The sequence below is a fragment of the Parasteatoda tepidariorum genome, chromosome 10 (assembly GCF_982258835.1).
Source record: "Parasteatoda tepidariorum strain Cologne lab strain chromosome 10, Ptep-v5.0, whole genome shotgun sequence".
Taxonomy (NCBI): Eukaryota; Metazoa; Arthropoda; class Arachnida; order Araneae; family Theridiidae; genus Parasteatoda; species Parasteatoda tepidariorum.
The window spans coordinates 48,646,028-48,658,435 of record NC_141764.1 but is presented as its reverse complement, the minus strand read 5'-3'; the positions used below and the strand labels follow the sequence as shown (position 1 = coordinate 48,658,435).

Sequence of the window (12,408 nt, the reverse complement as noted above, 5' to 3'; positions counted from 1 at the left end):
AAGTATTAGATTTCGTTTTAAATACAAATTCTTTTATATTTGATAAATTTATGACTCAAGCATAGTCGTAAATGAGAACTTACTAAATGAGAACTGAAACACATATTGAGAGCTCGTAACATTGGCTCAAGTAGTATTTATTTGTTTTATTGATACACATGCCTAAGCAGGCTTGTGTGCTCAAATACATAAATACGGCTTTTAAGCTTGTGCCAAGTAGAGGAATATATAGCACAATCCAGAGTAATGCAATAAAGAGATTTATCTAGAGCTAGGGAGGGATTCGAACCAGCTACTTCCATGTGACAAATTCTCAAGTGGCTTAGCTGTAAAATTCAGTTAAAAGATGCAAGTAAAAACAAGCCCAAGTAAGAACGAATCTCAGCTAATATTATTCGATTTGTTGTGATTTCTAAATTTGATTGTCATTTTTCGATCTTTAATCAAGATACTCTCGGCTCATAATGAAGATGGCGTAAAATGTAAGTGTGAAGAAAAGCAGCATCTTTGAGAAAATAAAAAATTTTTGTTTCTCTATAATCTAAGAATTTTATGTTTGATAAGGTTTGCCGAACCTGCATTGTTGGATGTAATCGTTAAATCAGTGAATTATTCATTGATTTAATTGATTTCTATTTAAGTGGGAAAATCTTTTCGAGATGGTTTTTTTAATAATGTAATATTTTTAATAGTAAATTTAAATTATATACTTAACTATTATATGATTACTATTAAATTAAAAATTAACTATTAAAATTGTTAATTTTTATGAGTCAATTAATATTTTTTAATTATCAATGTTATACTTGATAATTTTTAATATTTAAACTGGAGTTGAGGTATCTGAGGGGATAGAATGCTCGCGATCCAAAGTGGTGACTAAAGTTCGAATCCCAGCGGTGGATGGTTGACTCGAACTCCACTCTCGGCTCTCCCTAACCACTGTGATGATGTAAAATATCCTCAGTGGTAAATGGATCATGTGTGAGAACCACTTTGCCGTGAGCTGTAGTGGCTCAAAAGGGTGAACCGGGTTTGAATCCCAGCGATGACTGACTAACGCGAATTCCGCACCCAAATCGCTCCGATCACAGTACTAATACAAAATATCCTCAGAGGTGCACGGATCATGGGTAAGAGTCTCCTTGCCATCAGGCTTAACCATGGGAGGTTTTCGTGGTTTTCATTTCCTTGTGAAGCAAATGTGAGTAAGTTCAATTAAAAAAGCCCTGCACGAAAGGCAAATTTCTCCCAATACATGATCCAGAAGTTTCCTTGTCTTCTGGATTGGGTTCAAAATTGCAAGGCTACGGAGTTGAACATTAGTAATCGTAAACCCGAAATTGGATCGGCTGTTCAACAACGGCTATAAACGCAATAAAATCCCTTTGCCACTGGGCTAACCGTGGGAGTTTTTGCGGTTTTCCTCTCCGTGTAATGCAAATGTGGGTAAGTTCCATCAGAAATGTCCTCTAAGAAGGCTAGTTTGTCCAAATGCTTGATCTATGAGTTCCTTGCTTTCAGAGTTGCATTCAAAATTACAAGACTGCGGAGTTGAACAATAATAGACATAAAATCAGAATTGGGATGACTGCACTACTTCGATGATAGACAAAAATATTTTTTTTAAATGCATTGTTTGATGTTATTATTAAATCAATGAATTACTCATTGGTTTTAATGATTTCTATTTAAGTGGAAAAAAATTTCATTGGTAATTTTTTTTATTAATTAAATATTATTAGTTGTTAATGATAATTAAATATATTGAATTATAATATTATACATGATAATTTTTAATATTTAAGCTAGTTAATGCTCATATATTTTTTTCTTCATTTATAGTTCTAGAATTTAAATGCTTCGAGATTAAGGAAATCAAACTGTTGTCTTTTTAGTTTTTTCCCCTTGGAAAAACCGCTTTGAAAATCACCCTGAAGATGCAGTTTGTAAGAGTAACGAATTAAAATCACACATACCTATTGAAATAAAAACACTAGTTCGAAACTAGGATGATTTTACATGTTTAAAAAAATGTCGCAAAGTTCCAGTTTAAAGTTACATAAGATAAATTAAAAAAATTTTAATTCATTCAGTAATTTTTTTAGTGTAAAAATTTGATATCTTTCATTAAGTTGCATTTAATTCATTCTGTCTTAGTTCACTGTTTCCCAATTCATCTCTTAAATTTCTTCCCATTCCATTTAAATAGTTAAGCTGAAGTGGCAAAATTTTTAAAACAGGAGTAACACATAGTATGCTTAACATCTCAGTATTACGAAATATTTAAATTTCCATAAAATATACACACCTGAATAAATACTTGATATTCCCAAATTATAAATTTCAACTCTAACTAAGCGCTTTCTCACTGAGATTTACTGACAAAAGTAAAATTAATTCTCTCCATTGCACTGCAAGTAATTTACTTTAAATGTTTCGCCAGAAAGTGCAAAATATCTCAGCAAATATTCACCTATATCCATTCTTATTTACTCGACATTTTATTAATAAACAAATGAAACAAAAAAAAAATACAATTAGAAATAATACATTTGTAAAATACTTGAAGAGTAGTTCCTTTAAATAAGCCTTGCAGCGATCAGAAATCAAACTTTTGATTTAACACTGTTGGCAAAGCTACTGATAAAGTCAATATTTACAAATGTTTGTTCGAAAACTGTTTAAGGAAAAAATAGTTGAAAATTTAACTAGGAATTAAATATAAGAAAACTGAGAATAAGATTCTTTTGTAATAAGTGATTAAACAACATATTGTTATGGAAAAAAAAATTCGTATTTATTTTAATGTTTTCATTATGCTAATCCAAAAATTTATTTTTGTTTTTTTCCGAAGCTAAATATATGTCTCGAACATTTCTTTTTTTGTTGTTGTTCTTATGCGGTTGATCTGGAATTCGTGTTCTGAAAAAATATGGCATTATATGTTCTGTCAAGTGCAGTGTTATTCTGACATGATGACGAGTCAACAAGACAGCTCATCTCAGGTCTCCTTTCATATGAAGGAGACAAGATATGTCATGCAAAAGCAGAGAGGCGAGAATATTTTCTGTATTCCTCTTAGTGTTCTGGAATATACTAGAAAGACATTTTCCCATTTTCCGGAAAGATATGTTTTTTAAATAAATATGTTTTATAGAAATTGAAAAAGACAGTTATTGGGATGGAAAGTTCAAGTTTTTATCGTTTCCCTGCGATAAATATTAAGAATGATATTACAAAAAAGGAATCCGTACAAAAACCAAGATTGTTTGTAATCTTTACCCACCCAAATGTATTGTATACTCGTATCATTTTGACCCATGGGTAGCTACTAAGAGTTAAAAAAATAATAGATAACTAAAAAAATAAACTGCAATTTAACAATAGCGCTTGATATAAACTAGAGTTAAATCTCAAAACCATTAATGCTACTAAGAGTTAAAAAAATAATAGATAACTAAAAAATAAACTGCAATTTAACAATAGCGCTTGATATAAACTGGAGTTAAATCTCAAAACCATTAATGCTACTAAGAGTTAAAAAAAATAATAGATAACTAAAAAAATAAAATGCAATTTAACAATAGCGCTTGATATAAACTGGAGTTAAATCTCAAAACCATTAATGCTACTAAGAGTTAAAAAAATAATAGATAACTAAAAAAATAAACTGTAATTTAACAATAGCGCTTGATATAAACTAGAGTTAAATCTCAAAACCTTTAATGTTAATTATTGCTTTAAAAAGGTATGTAACCGACAAAAGATATTTAATCTAATAAGTGAGGGTGGATTTTAAAGAAATTTTTAAAAGGCAGTTATTGTCAATGTAAGTCTTTAGTTGTTTCCTCCAATTATGAGAGTTATTAACGAAAAGTATTATAAATAACATAAATATTGTTGTGTTAATATTTATATAAAGGATAATATCTATTAGTAAAATATATATTAATATTGTTTATAAACTTTCTCAAATATATTTTTTCTAAAGAAAACATGTAAGTACAAACTAAAAATGGTCAGATCTATAAGATAAAATCTTTAGACAACAAATTAAAGTAAGTGCTTAGTATAACCTTGAGTTCCATTCTCCAAAACAACCAATATCAATGCTTGGTAAAAGTTAGGTAAGTCTAATTCAACCAGTGCTCTACAAAGTATTTACTCTTATAAGCGGCCTACGGGAATTGGAGTTAAACTTTAGATACCGGAAATTTATAACGTAGGTGAGATAAATATTTTAACATCATTGAAAAATTACATTTTTAAGTGAAATTTGAAGTTTTTCTAACTCTCCACCTTATTTACAGTTCACATTTTTCGACTGATTTATGGACATGAAAATAGACTTTGCAAATCACATTCCGGATTATGATTGCATTTAATTTATCATAATCAAAAATATTCTAACATTTTTCTTAATATAAAAAATAGCTTTTATTTAATTAATTTATCAATTAATTTTAAATATTTTTATGCGTTCTTTTACTGCCCAAAATACTTTGTAGCAATTTATACAGAATTTTTAAAGTCAATTTAGTACACTCTAAAAACTGTACCGCTGATTTCAGAGACACAAACGATCCAAATGTGCCTCTGAATTTTAAGGGCACAACGTGCCTTTAAAAATGAAAGGCACAATGTACCTCTGATTTCAGAGGCACATTTGGATCGTTTGTGCCTCTGAATTTTAAGGGCACAGCGTGCCTTTAAAAATGAAAGGCACAATGTACCTCTGATTTCAGAGGCACATTTGGATCGTTTGTGCCTCTGAATTTTAAGGGCACAACGTACCTTTAAAAATGAAAGGCACAATGAACCTCTGATTTCAGAGGCAAAATCAGATGTACCTCTTAGCTTGAAAGGTACATTGTACCTTAGATTTTGCTTTTATGAACCACTCATTGAAATAAGCATTTAGTGGTACCAAAACCTGTTATTTACCAGATTTGAACACACTTTTTTTTTACCCATTTGTAATTTGCTTGCACTTCATATAAAAAGCGGTTTACACTATTACCAAGATATTAATTATAATAACTCTTAATGAAAAATATTTCTGAATTCTTTGAATATTGGCCACTTGAGGTGATCATCTCAAGGGATTCCATCTAAGGCTTTTTCATAGGCAATTATAAAATATGTAAATTTACACAATTTCTTTAATTATGTAGCGTTTAATGATACTTCAACAATTACAATGATGTTTTTCTAATCAGATATAGGTATAAAAAAATAATATTTATTTCTGTTTATTCCAAGTCAATATAATTCATGGATTTTTTTTCCAAAAAGTATCCTCAAAATGGAAATTTCTTATAAATTTAGATATTTTTTAAATATTTAGAGATTTAATAAAATAGTTTTATAAGAATCAAAATTAAACACTAAATATCATGAAATCTAATATCTTTTATTTTCACACATAAAGAACAATATTACATAATTTAGTAACAGTTGCACACAAATATGGAAAAACATAGAACTTTCACAATATTTTAAAATTATAGATGTAGATTTTGAACAATTTGTATGTTTTATGACATCAAATATGTTTAATCAAATGACTTTACAAGTGTAAAATCAAAGATTTCTTTCTATTGAAATGAATTTTTTTTTAAAAACCTGATTTTGGCGAAGCATATTAACCCATTAGGCGCCATCATTCCCATTTTGGGAACATTAGCTTTCAATTTTTTTAGAACTAACTGTACTTAATATTATTTAATTGACAATTTTATTTGAGCTCTGAATATATGAAAAGCATTTTGCAATTTTTTTTGAAAGCTTGTTTCAGAATTTTTATTTTTTATAGTATTTTAAAAATCTTGAAATTCCGCATTTTTATCCCCAATCATTAAACATGCATTTGTTTTATAAATATTATTAAAATAAAAATTATTTTAACTTAAACTTGATTACAACAATCTAATGTACAAAATAAAACTAATCCATAGAGAAAATGTACAATGGCTAGTTTACAATTGAAGAAAAAAGACCTTGTTCCCTTTTGGGGGAAAGTATTGGCGAAAGCTGTTTTCAAACAAAAAACAAGATGCAGATTATTTTAGCAGAAAAAATATTTTTTCATGACAATAATATATGCACTAATTTAATAACGCAGAACATCTAATATGTTGCCAAAAATAAACCTCAATCTATGTTTATTTCCTCCCCTCAAACACGATAAAACATCTGCATTTTTCAATCTCTCCCCCCATTCATTGCACGTTTACTCCTCCCCAACAGCAAAATGACTCTAAATTTCTATTTGCATTTTTATAAAATAATTAATTTATAATAAATTTGTATTATGTTTAAAAGTTTCCTACAGAAAAAATCTATCATAAAAAATTTCTAACATTTTCCTTTGGCTAAGAATTTTAAAATCTGGCAAATAATTTGAAATACTTAGTATAGGCTATGTATATATATATATATAGTAATATCATAATTAAAGGTCAATAAAGAAAAAGTGCAGGTAAAAAAAGAAAACACAACACCGGAAGCAAAATTATAATGGTAAACATACTTATAGAATAGCCTAAACCAAATTTACAAAAATTATAGTTTAATGTAAAACAAAATTAAAAAAAATTAGCACTATAATGAGAAAATAAAATATCATAGCAAAAGGTGATAACATATAGATAAATTTGCTTTACAGAGTGAAACAACTGTAAGTCAATTTTACTTGGAGATGGTAAGATTCGTTTAATGCAGACTCTTATAAAAAAAAGTCCACATGTTTCGCAGAGAACTTTTAATTAAAACATTTTCCAAATTTTGAAAAAAATCAAATGACACACATTTTTCTTTCTTTTAGTTTTCACTAGTTATTAATACAGAATCACAATAATTCGGAGAAATAGCAACGGACATTTAAAGGTTGTATCCGGAAGAAAAAATGCTCAAGTTAAACACTTTGCCGGGGGAGGTACATGGGCAAAGCATTTGTAGAGGAGGCCTGATCAAATCCTTCCCACAGCATCCACATTATTTATAGTTTAGCATTGACCACAGTGCTGATGTAAAATACCCTCAGAGGTAGTTGGATCATGGGTTTGAGTCCCCTGGAAGCCAGACTAACTGTAGCAGGCTTAGTGGTTTTCCTCTCCATGTAAGTGTTTTATCATGCATTCAGCTCGGCTAGAACATTTAAAACAGGACTTATTAATGTAAGAGTATTTTATTTGAATAAGTAGTTAAAAGTTTCTGTCACAATGTACACAAATACATTCATGAAGATTTTATTACATTAAGAATAGGTTTAGCTAAAATAATTTTTATATATAATATTATTGAACTAATTTAACACGTTGAATGCCATAGGGGTCACCGGTGACTGGTGCTGAGTTTTTTCGTAGCGCCACTGGGGTCACCGATGAACGGCGAAACCTAGATTATTCGAAACACATAATTCGAATAAATTTTTAATGCTCTAATTTTTTTTTATATTATTATTATCACTAAAATGGTTTATATACTGAAAAAATCATTTTGGCCAGACGGGCAAGCCATGTAAAATTAGTGTGGCATTCAACATGTTAAAGAAAAAAAAAGTGTAAATCTATCTAAGCTTAAATACATAAGAAAGTGCAAGGATTGTTTTTAACACAAAACAAAATTGGAGTCAACAAAGAAAATTCAAATGTAAATCGAAAAGTAATTATTTATAAAAATAATTATTATTTATAAAAATATTTAATAATTAAAAACATTTTTTTGCATTTACTGGAACACAGTCAAGACAGAAAGTAACAGCAAAAAAAAACTATTAATCATTTAGTTATACTAATAATATAAATTTAGATTACACAAACATTAAATTGCCTTTCAGAGAGCAAAAAAAAAAAATTTCACTGTATCAAATTTATACACATATCAATCCTTACAATCAATATATTTTCTTTCTAAATACTGTTATCAAAATTGCTTCGCTTCATATTTTTTTTACTACAGTTCAGGAAAAGCATTAGTTATAGATTAATAAAAGTTTTTTGATAATGTTATTCTAAGTAACACAGGTAAGGTAGCAATAACAATAAAAAAAAAAAAGTTTCTTAAAAATTATTATCACTGACGCTGAATTAGAAAGTTTTACTAGGTAGCTTTTCGTAGCAAGAAAACATGGAGTATAAAGTGTTGAGCATTGAATATGAAGTACCAAATATTTTTTTAATAAATTATTCAGTATATATCGATAAAGCATTAAGAATTTATCTTGGAAAATGCCAGTGACACAACAGCGATTCTGCATATCTAATCCATTTGTGATCCAATGAATGTTATGCAAATAATTTTTTTATTTTTTATATATAGTTATTGATATCAAAATTATGTAAATTAAACTGCTCTGGTTAACAATACTTTAATATTTTTTAAAAAGTTCAAGCTGCTAAGTACTTGGCATTATATTATTTGAAAAAAAGAGCAAGGTACTCATCACCGCCCATCACTCAACCATGACCAAAAATCCTATTTCTAGCGCTTTACTTTTTAACGGCCATGGTTAAAATGCCATGTAACTTTGATACTGGTCAGATAAAGTGGACTCCGCTTGAGCTAGCTCGTTTGAATCTTCTGCACGATAACCAATGAGAGAACTTTCAGTTGTGGCAGAATTTATATGCAAAGTATACATGCCAGTTGTTTTATACATTGCCAGGATCTAACTCATTACCCTAGTTCTCTAATAAACAGTGTGAAAGATAATTTAACCAGCTGTGCCACAAGAGCACCCTGGAGCAAGCTATTAATCCTTTTCAAAAATCAAATAAATTAAATTTCAATTTGAAATGTTAAAATTTTTAAAAGGAGTTTCACAGTCGTAAATAATTATATATCCCATGTTATCTATTTTGAGTCATAAATTCAAAGCTAAAATTTGAAATTATACACTGAAAGCTGTGATGTTAGAATAAAACATGTTTAAACATTACTTTTTCAAAAAAAATAATAACTAATTAAAAATTTATAAATCATTAGAAGATTGCCTTTTTCTTCCATGCTTACACCATATTTAAAATATAAATAAAGCATAATCTTATTTTTTTCTTCAGGTTTATATCAACTGTAAGTTTAGAAACAGTTTGAAATAATTATAATTAGATATCACTGTCAATTGTTTTCTAAAATAGCTAATGATTGAAAGTATACTTTTCATAATTATAATAAAAATTCGAAAACATTCTTCGTTGTTTTTTAAATTATTCAATCATTCTGTGAGAGAATTTCTGTGATAGCTCTCGAACGTAAACTAAGATAAACAAAAAAGCAAATTGGTATTTCAAATAAAAATGATTTCTTATTCATAGCAATCGCCACATTGAAAGCCTCATACAAAATTATAATCAAACACTACAGAACAAATATAGGGCACTCTAAAAACATTCCTCTTAATATTATAATGATAAAACATAAATAATACAACTACAACAGAAATGTAAACAAAACTAGGGTTAGCTCTCTCGCTTAAACATTTTTATAAGATTTGTAGCATTAATAATTCACTAATTAAATTGAAATGTATTAATAAAAAAGATGCCGTCGTTTCTTAGGAATAAATATAAAAATAAGATATAAGTATTAAACTTACCAAATTCAAGCATTTTTATAACATCAATAGAACATATTTGTCGACAAACTTCTTCCATCGGTGGCGTGGATGGGGAGGCGATAGAAAACGTATTTCGTCATAAAATTTTTCACTGGTGTGCGCATGCGCCCGTTACATGATCGTACCGAAGAAAAAGAATTGAAGCGAATTTGAGAGGCACAGAAGTCTTTTCGTACCGCGCATTGACTGGCGTTTGCTTTGGTACCTTTAATTTCTTGTGGTGCCTCTCATTTTTAAAGGCACATTAGTTATGTGCCTCTTACGCGAGAAAATACACGGTACATTTAGCTTGTGCCTCTGAAATCAGAGGTACAGTTTTTAGAGTGTACAAATATTATTTTAAAAAAATAATGTTAGTTTATTTCGGTTGTAAGGGCAAGCAAAATTTTTTTTCTTTTTGCAAATTAATTGAAAATTAAAATTTTTTTATTTCTTGAAACAGAATTTTCTTAAATCTCTGCTACTTTTCTGAAGTTTCCTAACTCTGGATTTTATAAAAATAAAATTTATTACAAGCATAAAATTACTTAAACCAATTCATTTAGGCTTAGCTGTAATTATAATTACTTATAAACAAAGGTTAATTTATTGGTAATTAATATTATAATTACATTCGTAAATTAAATTTCATTACTTTCAGGAAAGCAATTTCACTCGTTGACATCATTTTAACTAAAATAAATTGAGGAAAAAAACATAACGATTAGGTGCATCAATATTTTTAATGAATAAAATAGCCAATTTCATTACTTTCAGGAAAGCAATTCCACTCGTTGACATCATTTTAACTAAAATAAATTGAGGAAAAAAACATAACGATTAGGTGCATCAATATTTTTAATGAATAAAATAGCTAATTAAACTTGTAAGAAGATAGACTGAGTGCATTTTCTGATTAAGATCTCTATTAAGGATGTTTTATTTAAATACAGGTAAAAGAATCAGTTTGACTTTCATTTAGATTTATGAATGCGAATCTCAATTATTTACGAATTACATAATTTCTATATTTCTTGATAAAGATTCGAATTATTTAATAATATGTTATTGCTTCAATTTAAATTCAAGATGTAGAAATATGTTGTAGTGCTTACAATTGTCTGTCTTTTTTCTTTGGTTCCTTAATAGAAAAGTCAGTTTCCACACTTCCTGATCCAGAACTTTTCTTATACAATTTCTGCTACAGTAATGTTTCTAAAGGCACTTTTCCGGCAATGATGTTGCGCAGTTAAGCAATAAATCTTCCTTTTTGAGGAAGATTGGCGACCTATTGTGTAGAATAATGTTACTTTCTTTACTCAGAACAGCGTGGAAAAGTCCCACAAAGAAAAGTTATAAAATAAAAACAGCAAAGTGAAAACTATATTAACCATGTGCAAACCTTGCTGAAAATAAATTTATTTATTCTTATAATTTATAAACTCGACTAAATAAAATAATTTGTCTCATTGTAACACTTTCTTGTATATATATATATATATATATATATATATATATATATATATATATATATATATATATTTATCCTTTTATTCACACATAACAGTTTCAGTTACTTTCTAAGATTTTGTAAATATCAGAAAAAACTACAAATAACGAGAAAAGAAAATGCACTTTTATGTCCTTAAATACTACTCGATTTATTACTTAAAATTCACCATATTGAATTAAAGTGTTATTAATTTTTATAATGTAAAACTAATTTGTAAACTTAATATGTAAAATTAATTTTTTTTCCAATTAGTTACTTTTAATGTTTTTAAATCTTTATCAATATCAACAAGCTAGTCGTGGTGGCTTAGAGGATAAAGCGATAGTTTCCCAATGTGGTGATGCGGGTTTGAATTCCTGCGATGGCTGGTCAACACGAATTACTCATCCGGCATACACTGACCACAGTGCTGATGTGACATATCCTTAGTGGTAGAGGGATTATGGGTTACAGTCCGCTTGCCGTCAGGCTTACAGTGTGAGGTTTTCGTTTTCCTCTCCATGTAAAGCAAATGCGAGTTAGGAAACAAAATGTCCTCGACAAGGGTAATTTTTTCCCAATTTACCCTTCTAGAAGTTTCCTTGTCTTCTGGCTTCAGTTCAAAATCCCGAGGCTACGGAGTGAACATTGGTAGACGTAAACTGAAAATATTAACCATATTTTTCAGTTCACAACATGTTCTTTATTAATAACAGAACGATGTTAATAAAGAACGCTTAATCAGAACTCTGTTCCACTGTGGTTATAAAATAAAATAAAATAATGATCTGATCTTCACGTTCTAGGGCTCAATCTAAATGGTTCAAGAGGATGACCTTAAACATGCTAATTAATTAGTGCAGGCGACATTTTAAGTTACGCAATCTGATACAAAAACGTTCTTTCGACGGATTCAGATTTTTGACCCCCAAAAACAGGGAGTGGCCGCAGTCTTGGAAATACGATCCAATTAGTTTGGTCAGAGGAATAGTAGGTCAGTTTGAACCCCTTAATGTTAATTTTATTTTTTACGTATTTCAATGCTGATCAAAAATATGTCAACAAACTATCTGAGCTGAAGTCTTCCCCGTTTTCCAAAGTCACCTGGCATGTTGAAGGATAATAGATTCGAGTAGTCATAATTGATTGACAGACTATGCAGCAACAAAAAAAAGATAAACTTATTACACAGTTACTATTTTTTTTTTTGCATTTTACGTTATTAGAATCTTTATCTTGCTTTCTCAATTTAAAGTAGTCATTATAGGGTGGGGATAATACCTCTCTACATTGTAGCATGATTTGCAATTCTAAA

The 12,408-nt window shown here is 28.8% G+C and overlaps 1 long non-coding RNA gene across 1 annotated transcript; it reads right to left on the bottom strand.

Annotated features, from left to right (window-relative positions):
* Positions 1–5,397: 5,397 nt before the first annotated feature.
* LOC147802767 (uncharacterized) lies at positions 5,398–9,649 on the bottom strand. The gene is made up of 2 exons (XR_015429865.1): positions 9,602–9,649; positions 5,398–7,152 (listed from the first exon to the last, which is right to left on the bottom strand). It is a non-coding gene; the product is annotated as an uncharacterized LOC147802767 (long non-coding RNA).
* Between the last annotated feature and the right edge of the window lie 2,759 nt (positions 9,650–12,408).